Source organism: Gossypium hirsutum, chromosome A04, assembly GCF_007990345.1.
Source record: "Gossypium hirsutum isolate 1008001.06 chromosome A04, Gossypium_hirsutum_v2.1, whole genome shotgun sequence".
Taxonomy (NCBI): Eukaryota; Viridiplantae; Streptophyta; class Magnoliopsida; order Malvales; family Malvaceae; genus Gossypium; species Gossypium hirsutum.
In genome coordinates, this window is record NC_053427.1 from 8,182,634 (window position 1) to 8,197,545 (window position 14,912).

The 14,912-nt window shown below is 30.7% G+C and overlaps 2 long non-coding RNA genes across 3 annotated transcripts; both read left to right on the forward strand.

The window, feature by feature from the left end:
* Positions 1–1,167: 1,167 nt before the first annotated feature.
* On the forward strand, positions 1,168–3,818 carry LOC107948742 (uncharacterized). Of its 2 annotated transcripts, none has more exons than XR_001697543.2 (3): positions 1,168–1,516; positions 1,777–2,874; positions 3,084–3,818. It is a non-coding gene; the product is annotated as an uncharacterized lncRNA (long non-coding RNA). The 2 variants fall into 2 exon arrangements; XR_001697542.2 differs by having other exon boundaries at positions 3,091–3,818.
* A 3,033-nt stretch (positions 3,819–6,851) lies between these two features.
* Positions 6,852–12,272, forward strand: LOC107948741 (uncharacterized). The gene is made up of 5 exons (XR_001697541.2): positions 6,852–7,231; positions 8,909–9,029; positions 9,124–9,252; positions 10,469–10,609; positions 10,693–12,272. It is a non-coding gene; the product is annotated as an uncharacterized lncRNA (long non-coding RNA).
* Positions 12,273–14,912: the final 2,640 nt, after the last annotated feature.

Genomic DNA, 14,912 nt, shown 5'->3' on the forward strand with positions numbered 1-14,912 from the left:
ATTCAAAGTAACATATAAAATGACAAGTGAAAAGGAATTTAAAATGCATAGTTTAAAAAACAATATATATATATATAACAATTTAAACTTAGTAATAAAACTAGTTTAGAATAAATAATACATAATAACAGTTTTGGGATAAATAACTTATATGAGGGTATACCACAGCCTAATATAAATAATATCTAAAAATTTTAAGTAAATAAAACAGTTTAATCAAATAATATAGAAAACAATTTTAAAATGAATAATATCTAAAATAATTTGGAATAAACAATATAAAATAGTTTACTATAAATAATATAAATAAAATAAATAGAATAGTTTAAAATGAATAAAATGTAAAGCTATTAAAATAAGCAAATAAATGCAAAGACAAATAAATGAAATAAAATAATATGTATATAAAGCCTTGAAAATGGTTAAGCAAAGGAATTAATTAATAATAAAATAATAAGTAAATAAACTCAAAAAGAAATATAATCATAATAAAATAATAGCCATGATAATAATAATAGAAATAATAGTAATAATAAAATAATAATGGTAATAATAAAACGAATAATAATAATAGTAATAATAAGAAGATTAATAATAGTAATAATAATATAAATATATATGAAAATAGTAATAATAAAAATGATTTAAAATAAATTATATGTATATGTATATATATATATATAAAACTCAAAATGAACAATAATAACAGTTTTTAAAAAAAACAAATAAATAAATAAATTGAACATATTAAGGACTGAATTGCAATCAAAATAAAAATTAAGGGTAAAAATTATAAATAATGTAAAATAGGCAAGTGAGGACCAAAACTGAACATGCGCAAACTACGGAGGATCGATTCGGAAAATAAACCAAATTTAGGACACGCTTCCTTTTTAGCCAATCAGCGGGTTAGGGACCAATTTGAAGCACGCGATAAATTTCATGGCCAGATTTAAAAATAAAAGAAAAATAAAAAGGATTAAATTAAAAGAATTAAAAAAGGCGGAAGGGTTACGGGAGTAAATAGCCCATTCAGTGAAAACGCGCGGATCTCCCCCTAGAGCGGGTCAGGTCGCGCGCGGGTCACCCTAAACGGCGCCGTTTTGGCACGGGTGACCCTGGTGCAAAACGGCACCGTTTCAAACAGTATAAAAACCAATTTTTTTCTTAAAAATTCATTCTGTTATTCATTTAAAAAAAAAAATTTAAAACCTACCCCCCATTTTCTTCTCCTCTGCTAGGGTTTCTTAACCCATCATCGCCGTCGCCGGACCGCCACCGTATACTGCGGCCGGAGTTCCTAAAAGGAACCCTTTTCAGTCAATCCGAACTCCCCAAACTCGATTTAAGGGTAATGTGCCCATCTATCCACCAAAAACTCGAAAATAAAAGCAAAGAAGAGGAGAAAATAAAAGGGACTCTTCGGCTCCCTAATAATGCCGATGGGATTTTTAGTCGAATCCCCTGACTCGGTGTTCTCCGAGGCCGGAGAAGGCTCCGAGCACGACGCAAAAAGGTAACGGGTTTCTCCCCTATTATTTATTTACTATTGTTATTTCGAACTAAAAAATGGAAATAAATAAAAATGAAATAGAAATAAAAAAGCACCTTAATCTTCTTTGAATCAGTTTTTGTATTTTTATCTTTTTTTTTTATTTCTCTCCCTTTACAAACTGATTTTGTTTCGGTTTTATAACCGATTACAATAGAAAAGAAATCACTCCCCTTTCTCTGTTGTTTCTGCTTCTTTGGTATTCTTTTTGCCTTCTTTTGCAGGTCTCTGTAGGTGCAGGCGATGGGACGGGTCAAAGGGTGGCTAAGCCTCGAGCGTCGGATGTGCTGACCAGGCACGTGAGGAGCGGCGCACACTGCTACTAGGGTTTTTCTGTTTCTGCTATTTTTTTCTTTTTTTGGGTCATGGGCTTGTAAAATTTTGGGCCATAGTTTGGGCTTTAGGTTCTTGGTTTGATTTGGTTTGGTTTTGTATTTGATTTGGGCTTGTTGGGTCCGGGCTGGGCAAATTTGGGCATTTACAAACTCAATAGGTTTGCTTTTGTACCAGCTTTCCTTGCATAGAAATATAACTAGTAGGGAAGGGGGATTAACTTAGCTAGATACTGGAAGGGTTTAGTCAATGCTATTGTGTTCTGGGTTAGTAATTACATAGATTGAACGATTGAATGAAGTTAGTGTTCCAAGATCTTTAAAAGTTAATTGAAAAGCTTAGTAATTTTTATCGTTTTTGTTTAATAAAATTTCTTTTAAGTATTTTAATTTAATTTTAGTAGTGAATAATTTTTTTTTCTTGATCTGGATTAGATAAAATTGGATAGTTGATATTTAGCAGCATAAAATTTGATCCTTATAGGAATGATATCTTCTTACAACTTTATTACTTGATTGGACCCGTGCACTTAAATAACAAATTTTCACACATATTTTTTGATGCTGTTGCCAGATACCAAAATTTTAAATTATATTCCGCTAATATTAATTTTATTCATTAGTAATCAAAGATTAGGTATTTTTATTTTATTTTATTTGAATTTATTTTTGTTTTATTTTATATTGTTTTTGTTTTTCAAGTACTCTAGAATGGAACAAATTGAAAGTACCTATCGCCAGAATGGAAGAGCAACCAAACAAGTTAAAATACAACCAATCAAGATGGATCCTGTGAATCCTGAGAACTCACCTAGGGTTGGTGATCAACCATTGATGATTTGAACTCCTCAGCAACAGAGTAGGTGTATTGATTATAGCATGCCTTTGCATGAAGGATATCATTTGAGTATCGTCAGGCCTACTATTGAGGTGAAGAATTTTAAGATCGATGCTGGGGCTATGCAGTGAACAAGATCTTCGTATTACTAAGTAAAGACCCAATTCTGATTTAAGAACTTTTTTAAAAATCGGTGATATTGTGAAGTATAATGGATTTTCTTAGAGATTTACTATTGAGAACTATATCTTCTTATCATTTTATTACTTAATTCAACACGTGCACTTACATAATAAATTTTCACACATCAGCCATAGATAGTGTTCTGATTTTCTCTTGGTTCTTATAACCTTCTTGCAAGATTACAGGATAAATTGCAATCACTGTATGTTAGGAACAAACGAGGCGTGCTTGGAACTTGAATAAAGATGGAGATATGCACTTCAAGCTCTTCAACAAAGAATAAAGACTACCATATTTACTTGACATATAATACAAGAATCAAGCTCTTGGTCAACGGATGCTACCTCTTCCATATTAATATTTGGTCAACAGTTAGCATCATGCATAGAAGCAGAACCCTCTAGAGTTGCCCAGAATTTATTTTTTACACTTGTTTTAGATCCCAGTTCTTCCCCCCTATACTGAATATGTGGAGTACAACACAGGTAAAGCATTATTTGCTAACTTCACTAGAAAAACAATGCATTCCCTTTCGCCAATGTAAAAGAAAGAAAATGAACAAATGGTCATTCAAATCGCAGCTTCCGGGACAAGGGATGGATCACTTAGCTAGTACATTGTCCACTAATTTAGCCTTAACCTAAAAAGGATTGTCAAAAGGAAGTAGAAACTAATTTTCCACTAATGAATTAGAGAGTCGAAAAGATTAAATTGAGTTGAAATAAGCATTCCATAGAATGAATCATCAACATGTTCTGAGCTTAAGTTTTTAGTTGGAATTTTTTCTTCTTCATAGATATCCACATTCATGGGTAAATTTTCAATACTTATGGCCATGTATAACTATATTTACGTTTGTTGATATATAAAAACTCTAATTATTGACTAAATTTAAATAAAATAAATTACAAGAGATTATCCTCTCAAGCTCCTCCTATGATTAAAACTAAAAAAACTAAGAAAAAAATTGTGATTTATATTGCTGGATTCATGATTGAATGATCAACCAAATGATTATTAAATTGTCTATACTTTCTAATAACATCTCTAATAAACAATGTTGGAAAGCTTTTAGGTATAGTTAACATGACATAGAATATAGAGCTCTTTAAATTATGATTTGTTCTGGTTGCTTGATGTGATTGAGAGTATAGAAACATTGTACCATGCGCATTTGGAGTTTGATGGGTTAAAATCATGCTATGCGGGCAACAAAGCATAGTTAACGGTAGAAACAAATCATACTCTCTTGATTTATCTAATTGATTTTTCTCATTAGATTAATGGGGAGAAAAAGATTAATTGAAATTGTTATAACAGTTAAATACAATTAGAAGCATAGATAAGCTAAAAGAAAATGTAATTTTGTAATAGGTCAATGTGTCATCTTTTAGTGGTTTGATATTAATAAAAAGGCACAGTGACTTTTTTATTATTATTAGGCATCCAGTTTGAGTAAAAGGTGCTACAATTAGATATTTCACTAAATAAAATCACTCATGGTCCACTTAACTAAGCCATTGCATGTATGACTCGTAGGCTTGAAAATTACTATCTTGAATAATTTCCTTACATATGCTCAACTCAGTTCACCAACTCCAGATTTAGACGTATTCTGCATATTGATTCTATCCTCTCAGATTTATCATTCAAAATCACTCGATGTTTTGGGAATCCATAAAAAAATTCTTTAAGAAACATTAACTGATGTTTCACTCGATCAAAGTGTTGCAACTCCATAATGTGAAAATAGATAAGGGGCACCCATTCCTTGACCAATATATACAACTCAAAAACAAGCTAGTATTATGGCAAAAACGGTGATGTTCAAGTACAATATCCATCGAAACTGCAAAGAAACACTACAGCAAAACAGGCTTTTAGCGGCGTTTGAACAAAAAACGCCGCTAAAGTTCGAGCATTAGCGGCGCTTTTAAAACAACGCCGCTATAGGTTGAGCATTAGTGGCGTTTATTGTAAAACGCAGCAAAAAAAATTAGCAAGACGTCATCGTTTTCATGTTGAGCATTAGTGGCATAAACGCCGTTATAGATCGAGCATTAGCGGCGTTTTTCAGAAAATACCGCTAAAGATCAGCATTAGCGGCGCTTTTATAGAAAATGCCGCTATAGGTTGAGCATTAGCGGTGTTTCTCCCAAAACACCGCAAAAAAAATTAGCAAGACGTTGTCGTTTTCATGTTGAGCATTAGTGGCATTAGCGGCGTTTTTTGAAAAATGCTGCTATCGGTTCAGCATTAGTGGCGTTTCTCGTAAAACGCTGCAAAAGAATCAGCAAGACATCGTCGTTTTCATGTTAAGGATATGTGGCATTAGTGGCGTTTTTCCAAAAACGCCGCTATAAATCGAGCATTAGAAAAATGCTGCAAAATTTATTTTATCTATCTATTTCTTATTTAAATGGTTTATTTATATTGATTAAAATACAATTTATTTTAAATTGAATATTTAAATTCTTCAGAAAAAAATAATGACATGTAGAAAAAAATTGAAAATAAAAACATATAAAAATATATGTTAAAAATGAAAAAATTAAAATACTATTATTTAAAATAATTTTAAAGCTTTTTGGGTATATGATTGATTGTTTGTGAAAATATATATTAAATAAATTCTTATATAATCGTAAAAGAGATAATACTAATTTTAAAATATTAAATTAATTATCATTATAGTTCAGGGTTTATAGTTTATGAGTTAATATTTTAAGGTTTAGGGATTTTGTGTTTAAGGATTATGGGTTTAAGGATTGTGGCTTAAAGTTTAAGGATTAGTGGGTAGAGGTTAATGGTTAAGGGTTATGGGTTTAAGGATTAAGGGGATAGGGGTTAAGGGGACATGGGTTAGGGGTTTATGGTTTATGAGTTAATATTTTAAAGTTTATGAATTATGGGTTTAGGGATTATGGTTTATGGTTTAAGGGTTGAGGTTTAAAATTTAAGGGTTAGTGGTTAAGGTTTAAGGTTTTATGGTTTAAGGGTTAAGGGGATATGTGATTAGGGTTATGAGTTTAGGGTTTAAAGGGACATGGGTTAGGGTTTTAAGGTAAATTAGTATAAAAATTTGAAAGGGTCTCGGCCCCTCTAAAATGAAAAATTTTTCATTTAGGCTTTTTGAAATTTTTAAAAATTTTAAAGGTAAAATTACATTTTATCCCTCTGAAAATGGAAAATTTTTGATTTAATCGTTCCAATATTATAAAAATATATGCTATCAAAATGATGAGATTGCATTTTTACTTACAATTTAGGGTTTAATGTTTAGTATTTTAAGTTTATGGTTTAAGGTTTGTTGTTTTGGGCTTGGGGTTTGTTATTTTGGGTTTAAGGTTTAGAGTATATAATTTTAGGCTTTAGATTTTAGGGTTTAATGTTTAGTATTCAAGTTTTAGGGGTTAAGATTTGTTATTTTGGGATATTGTTTGAAACAAAACAAACTAATTAATTTAAATGAATTTATGAAATAATTAAACCTTTCAAATATAGAAACGAAGAAGAAAATTGGATTGAATCTAACTAAAAATTAAATATTTAGTACATGTGTACTTCAATTTGTCAATTTTGTTGAATTTTATAAATTTTGTTGAATTTTTAAAAATTAATAGTAGGAAAGGCATTAGCGGCTTTTTGGTTATAAACGCCGCAAAAGGTAAACAATAGCTGCGCTTTTGACAAAGCGCCTAAAAAATTAAGCTTACTTAAATGAAAACGGCACCGTTTTGTTGTGAAGACTTTATTGCCATTAGCGGCGCTATGGTAAAAACGCCACAAAAAGTCGGACATCAGCGGCATTTTAGATAAAAACGCCACAAAAATAAATTTACTTAAAATTAAACGATTCCGTTTTGTGGTGTGCCTTTAGCGGCGCTATATTAAAAACGCCGCAATAGTTGATATTTAGCGGCGCTAAGAAGAAACGCCACAAATAATCATTTTATTTTATGTGAAACGGCCTCGTTTTTCTGTCATCACTTTACTTTCATCCCATGCCTATACCCGAAATCCCCAAAATTTCCCCCTAAAACTTAAACCCCCCAAATTAGTCCGATTTGTTTTTTACCGAGACTTATATCCTACCCTAAATCCCTTTCTCATTTTCCCCATTTTATTTTCAGCAAATCCCCTTCCCCAAAATCCCTAACATTTTCCCCAAGTAATTTTTCTTCAAATAATTTTTCCCCAAACCAGTTCCCCCATCCCTCAAATATTGTTTCCCCAAATCAGTTCCCGAAATCGCCGTCGGCTGCCCTCTGCATAGCCCCTCTGCTGCATCTCCGTCGCCAGCCGTCTGCATCTTGTTGGAGTGCGGTGAGTCTTTTTTTTTAACAGAAATTAACAACATGATACTTGTTGATTCTATAGCTTCGTGATGAATTTGTTGAAAATTTTAAAACATTTTTTAATCTGTCCCGGCATATACACGTTATAAAAGAAAGACTACCTTCACATTTTGTGGCTTTATCGTTTGTGGCTTTTTTGGATTTTGAATGATTCGGTTTGCTGGTGAGCTTAGATTCAGTAGTCTCATGCCTTTCTTTGTTGTGATTTTCTTTTAGGTTTTCTTCCCCTTTTTTTTATCTGATGATTCTCTGTTTGTATCTTTAATTTTTTTCTCAATATGTTTGCATGTATTTGTGTTGAATGTAGCTCTTCTTGTGCGACCATCTCTTGCTCTTATTGTTTATTGTGTTTGTGTGCTCATCCTTTTATTGGTGTAAAATGAAATCAAACCTTCAAAAACATAGATTTTTCTTTCCATTAAGTCATTATATTTCCACGTGTTCTAATTACTTTTATTTTTCTCTTGTAGATCACAATGTTCTTGGATCTAGGGATTAAACTGCCTTTTTTTTCTTTTCATTTCTGCCATCTTTTATTAATTTTTAGATTTTTGGTATTTTTTCTAGTAGGGTATGATTTATTCTTTATATTCAGTAGCAAATTAGATTTTTCCACTGTGATGGCCTGAAAGGTGACTCTCTTAAATGTGATAGCAGAAAAAGTATTCATGAAATAACTAATTTAGTTGTTGTCTTACTTTTTATGATGTTAGTTTTCCAAATTAATTTAGTAACCATGTTCTATCTTTTGCCTAATTAAGTTATGCTCTTTGCATTTGGTCATTCAATTTTGGCCTATAAAGAAGATTTGAAGGACGTGGGCGAGTGTTAATATTTTTATATCAGCCTTTGATTCAATTTTAATATTAACCATTGATTAATTTTGGATTGGGTTGGGATCAATTTCAGGATGATTATATATATATATTGATATAAAGGGTTTGATTGTGATTAGTGTTACGAGTTAAATGATACAAACTCAAACAGGGATTTTATCTTGATCAAGTTTCTATATAAAACATAATTATATTATTTAAATTTTAAATATATTATAATTTTGTAAAAAGCTTAATTTTCCCGCTTCTACACATATTATTCCTGCTTAAAAAATTCTTTCAATTGAAATTGCTTAATTTTCTCTCTTCCACGACCAAATTATTTTTGGTTTAAACAAGTATTCATTTTCTCAATTAAAATGGTTATATATTAGTGAAAATTGTGATTTTTGTTCGTAGATTTGCCTTCGTTGTTCTTTAATTGGCTGGAAATCATATTTGATTAAGAATGAGAATGACCAAATTACTGAAATGTTGCGTTTATAACTAACAGTTGCATTTTTTTATATGCATAAGTTGAACTGGAAATTTGAGTTCTTTAGTAATTTGCTTTTTGCTTTGAGGAATCAGAAAGCAAGTAGTGAGACAAACAGTAGCAGATGCACAAACGTAGCCAGAACAGTAGAAAAATAAAAAAAAATAATATTGAAATTCGGCTATAAAAAAAGCCTGAAAACTGATTGTAAAGGACTTTTTTTTTTTTTGAAAACAGAAAGAAATATAGACGAAGCAATCAAAAAATATAACACAAAATTTCAAAAAGGTGATTCTTCTTTTATTTATTTTCTTTTTTAATTTTTTTATAACAGATTTGTCAACTGCATCAAACTGGGTGGGAAAGGTGTGGGAAATGATATAGATGTAGATGACAGCACTTCAATAGAGGAAGTCTCAAGAAATTTGGTCGCTGTACTAAAAGATTATCTTCAGGTCAGCTTCTTCTTCTTCATTTGGATAGCTATATGCTGAATAATTAATCATGTTTCTAATAATTGTAATTAGTTGGGATTGTTGGATTGGGCAGGATCGGATCAGCAATAGCAAAAAGAGCCGAAGCTTTCAACTGCTCTATCAGTTATCACTCGAGATCTAAGAAACCAAATACAAACTACAAATACTACTCAAATACACAGAAAGCCTAGATAACTAGAAGGTTAGCTAATCTTTTATTTTTATTTTCGTTTTTTTAAATTACTATTCTTGTTTATCCTAAGATTATTTTTTAATGGATCATTAATGGATCATGTTTTTAACTTATTTCAAGTCTGTCCTTAGATTATTTTTTTAATTTGCTTATGCTGTTTATCCTTAGAGACTTGTTATGCTGTTTTTAATTTTTTTTAATTTGCTTATTCTGCTTATCCTTGGGATCTCTTTGCTACTGGTTCCAATGCGTATGTTCTTACTTACATTATTTGCAACCTTTTAATAATATTATTCCTCTCGACATGTATGCTTGCCACGTGAATTTTTTCTACCATATTTTTGTAATTTGTGATTTAATATTTCTATATTTGTATCACGATTTTTAATAAATAAATTAATTAATATAATATGTCCCATCTAATATACAAATCTTTAATAAAATATTTTATATAGTTTTTAAGTTAAATTTAAATTATTATTGAAATATTCTCGTCCGTTTTATCACAAATATTATTTTCCGTTTTATCACAAATATTATCGTCCGTTTTATCATTTAAGTTAAACTTTTTATTTGAAATAAATAAGCTTTTAAGCTAAATACGGATGTCCACACAGTGCTTTAACATGTACTTAAGAAAAGATGACTTGTAAAACATAAATTAAATTAAGTGTGGACTATTGTACATTTATATTTTAACTGCACCTGTGATTTGTCAAATAAAAATGAACGATATGTATATTATTTAATTAAAATAATTTTTATAAATATTATTTAATTAAATATTTTTAATCCTGCAACTTACCTAAATTAGTTTACACCTATTGGATACTTGATACTTGATACTTGATATGTATTATCCATGTGATTTTTCACATTGTCAAATTTTATTTTTATAAATAAAAAACTTACATAATACATAAATATATTTGATATTATAATTTACATAACTTACAAAACTTACATAACTTATATAACTTAGATAAATATATAACTTATATAACTTATCATAATATCCCTAGTACTAGTACACAACATCAATGGGTTTGACATGATGTGAATGAAGATATTTACGAATAATGATATAGTAAGATTTTACGATTTTTTAATTATATGTAATATTATAATTTTAATCTTGGTCATGTTATATAATTTAACTATTTTATATGTACTATTATTGTTGTAATTTGTTATTAAAACTTCAACTATTTTATATGTATTGCAGGAAAAATGCGTAGAAGAAGATTACGAGATTTAAGTATTGTCCAGAATACTCCAAATTCGGAAGAAGCAAATAGTGAACAGCAGACAGTTGTTGGGTCTTCGAATGTGCTGGAGACACTTGACGAGCCTGGAGAATTTCAAAGTAATGTTAAGTTCATTTTACATGTGTTGACTTTTATTATTGATTTGTCAATTTTAATATAATAATAATTTATCGTTTTTTAGCTGAAAGTGGTGGGATGCGCAAAGATCGAGGACGTACGTTGCTTAAAGATTTATACGACTTAAATCCTGTCGAGCGTGTCAAATTAAGTAGAAACAGTCATGGTCAACCTGTTGGATCTAAAGCTCGACTTTTAGCAGTCTATTTAGGCATTTTAGCACGAAATGCCAATATGTTGCCCATCAACTACGAATCATGGCATCACATGCCTGATAGCAACAAAAATCAGGCTCTCGATAATATTAAGGGAACAAAACGTGAATGTAATTTATAATACTTTGGCTTAAGTTTCATTTATATTTACATTCTAAACTTGTGTTTTTTTAGGAGAGATTTGTTTTAGAGGTCTCTGATGACTATATCAAGAAGGCATTGGGTGAAAAATGGAGAGACCATAAAAGCATTTTGAAAAAATAATATTTTAAGAAAGACATAAGCCTTGAGGAAAAATTGCAAAATGCCCTTCCGGGAATGCTGAGGTACTAATGGGAAGATGCGGTTAGATTCTGGAATTCAAAGAAAGGATAGGTATTACGTTATTTCAAACTCTTATATATAGTGTTTACTATATACGTAATAATAATTTCATTATGTAGGACCGTGAGCGAGTTGGAACAAGCAGACAAAAACAAAAATTCACACACATGGCAGGGTCGAGAAGTTTTACTTCTGTAGTTGAGGCTGAGGTATTATGAATTTATTAATTCTGTCAAATATTAATGACTTTTTACTATTAAATAATATTTTTACTACTATATTTTAGGAAGTCTCGTCTAGTCAAAAAATTGGATGTCTTCAGTTTTTTGAGATACGCATAGGAAGAAAGATGAGTCTCCTATGACATTCGAAGTTGGAGAAATTATGATATATTTACTTAATAAAATTTGATTTATTATAAATATTTATAATATTTAATTATAATGGTTTAATTCGTCATTAGTAGTTTTAAATAATGTAAAATTATGTTGCATTCCTTTTTATTATATATTTCGTTTCTAACTCTTTGATTGATTTATTAGGAGAAACTAAAGGAGAAGAAGGCGGAGTATGAAGCGATTGCTTCGACTGATAGTTCTGTTAATCTTGAGAACATTGATAACAGAATTATCACTGAAGTTTTGGGTTCTGAAAGGTATGATCGGGTTCGATTTCAAGGATCTGGTGTTATCCCAACTCAATATTTTGGATCTGGCTCCCAGCAATACATGCCTTCCGGGAGTCAAGCTCAAGCTGAAATTCAGAGGTTAAGAGACCAAATAGCTTAGATGCAAGCGAACACGGTTAAGCAAATTGCTGAGGTTCAAAAAAAATATGAAGAATTCCAGCAACAACTTAGAGCGGAGGTAGCAGAGAGGGAGGCAGCGGCAGCAATGAGGGAGGCAGAGCAAAGCAGAAAGTACGATGAGCTCCAGCTACAGCTTCAGCATATGATGCAGATGTTTCAGCAGTCGCAAAAGTCGTCATCTTAGATATTAGTTTTCTCGTTGTAAGAATGTTTTTAACATTTTCACATTTAACATTATTGTAAGAATATTTTGAGTTTTACTTTATTCATTAATTACATCATATATCTTTCGTTAAATCTAAAGTATCATTTAGATTTAATATTTTTAGTTATACTTTTTGTGCTAAATTTGCTGTTTTTTGTTGCATTTCATGCTATATTTGTTATTTTTGGTTGGATTTAATGTAGGAAAGGTTGGATATTGGTGAAAAATGTGCATTGTAAATCTGTCAAAATTAGCGGCATTTTTCTCGTAAAACGCTGTTAAAAGCATGCTTTTCTTGCAAACGCCGCTAAAAGCCATGACTTTTAGCGGCGCTTTTCCCACAAATACCGCTAAAAGTCATGATTTTTAGTAGTGTTTTTTTGGATAAACGTCGCAAATTTTTGCGGCGTTTCCTATAGCGGCGTTTTTTTGAGGGGCTTAAAGGTTAAAAAAAGTGCCGCTAAAAGTTTATTTTCTTGTAGTGAAAGATACAAATATTTTTATATTCACAAAAAGGAATATTGAATTCCACCGAATTTAGTCGCAATATCGACATACCTATTCATTTGCTCATTGATGGCTTTCTTGATGCATCCATGTCAAGTCCTTGTAGCATGGATACTCCAAGCAACCTCTAATTTCATTCCATTAATCAATGCAACAAGATAAATTAAATGCGGCTACTAAAATACACTTTAAGATATTATACAATATGATATTTATATCTTATAATAAGAGGTAACCCTCATAATTGTGAAAGGATGTGTGTTGACCATGACATGCATATCCATGCCCATGTTTGCAAGAGAAAGCAAAAACCATTTAGCTCATTGGTCAATTGATTCATTGCCCTATAAAGCACCTGATAAAAATACACCAAAGTGGTAGAACCCCAACTAAATTTATCCACTGTCTCAAAATCCTCAAATATCGGAAGAAACATGGTATGGACCTTATTGTAAAACGACTTTGGCAACAACATTCCTCCCCCCATCCAAAGAATCCAAGCTTTGGCATATCAATCATCTCCTCCACAGTTGCATGCAATGGGTGTACTTCAACTAGCACCTATTTAAATGTTTCTCTAGCTTCTCTCTTAATGGAACGACACCTATCAATCGACTACACTAGTTCATTAGATTGATTGCACTAATTGTGATTACTACCTCATTGTCTATTGAAAGGTCGACTATTAAAGCGACATTTTTAAGCGTGATGGTCATTTTCCCACACGAATAATGAGATGTAAATGTTTACAACTAGACTTGTTCATGGGTCGTGTAACACCCTTAACCTGTATCCGTCGTCAGAACAGAGTTTTGGAGCATTACTCGAATTTACATGTCATTTAACAAAAATTTCTGTTAAATATTTACCGATTCAATGCATCATATACATAAATATATTATCATTCAATTTATTAATTTAGACAATAAATCAATTCATTTCCTTCAATTTGGTCATTTTTAGACAATAAATCAATTCATTTCCTTCAATTTGGTCATTTTTGATATCCTTACAAAATTGCCCCTAAAATTTTACTTTTATTCAATTTAGTCCCTGAGCCTAAAACATACAAATTAGCCATGCTAGCTAAATATTCATACATATTCTCCTCCTCCTCCTCTCCATTCCTCATCCTTAATTTATATAACATGCTACAAGTAACATTACCAATACTTTCACTATTCACTTATATGTATATTCAAAACTATCTATTTGCATCATAGTCACTAAATTACTTATATCTTTAGATACAGACCTTGAAATTAAGATCCGCTAATTTTATCTGAAACTAGACTTACATATCTTCTTACCATAAAATTTTCAAATTTTTTGGCTCAGCCAATAAGTACAGTTTATTCTTTAAAGTCACTTCTGTTCTGCTATCTGACAGTTCTGACCCTTCTTTACTAAAAATTAATTATCTCCTCGTACAAGATTCAAATGATGTTCCTGTTTGTTTCTATTGAAAATAGACTTGTTCAGAATTATAAACATATAAATTTAAGCCCATAATTATTTTTCTCAAATTTTTTATGATTTTTCAAAGTCAGAACAGAGGAACCCAAAATCATTCTGACCTTGTCTCACATAATTTATCATATTTCATGATTTATAATTCCATTACTTACACCATTTCTTCTCTAAGAAACTAGACTCAATAAGCTTTAATTTCATATTTTATTTAACCTCTCATTAAACTTCCACAATTTTTGGTTATTTTTCAAAGTTAGCTTACTGCTGCTGTCTAAAACTGTTTTAGTGAAAAAGGTTGTTTAACAAGTTTTACCCTTATTCCCTTTCTCTACAATATTTCCCATCACTTTCTCCTATTTCGCTTCACTAACTCATCAAGATCATAGAACCTTATATAAGAAGACTCTACTATAACATTATTTCCATGCTTTCTCAATAATAACAAATTTAAAAATATATTGAAATATTGATGTACTTATTTTATTCTATTGATTCCAATCTTTAATTTGATTTTTCTCTCTCCTTCAGCTTCTATTCCTTGAATCTAATTTGATATTCTAACTCCCCATAGTCTCCTTAACATTTTTCTCCCTTGGTAGCTATGAAAATTCTTTTGATTTCTAGGTGAAAATTGTGAATTTTTGGTAGAAGGACTAAATTGTAAAGAATGAAAAGTTTCTTTCTTCTCTTCTTTTCTTCCTAACGTGAATGCATGGAAAATGGATGAGAATTTCCTCATCTTTATTTCTTTA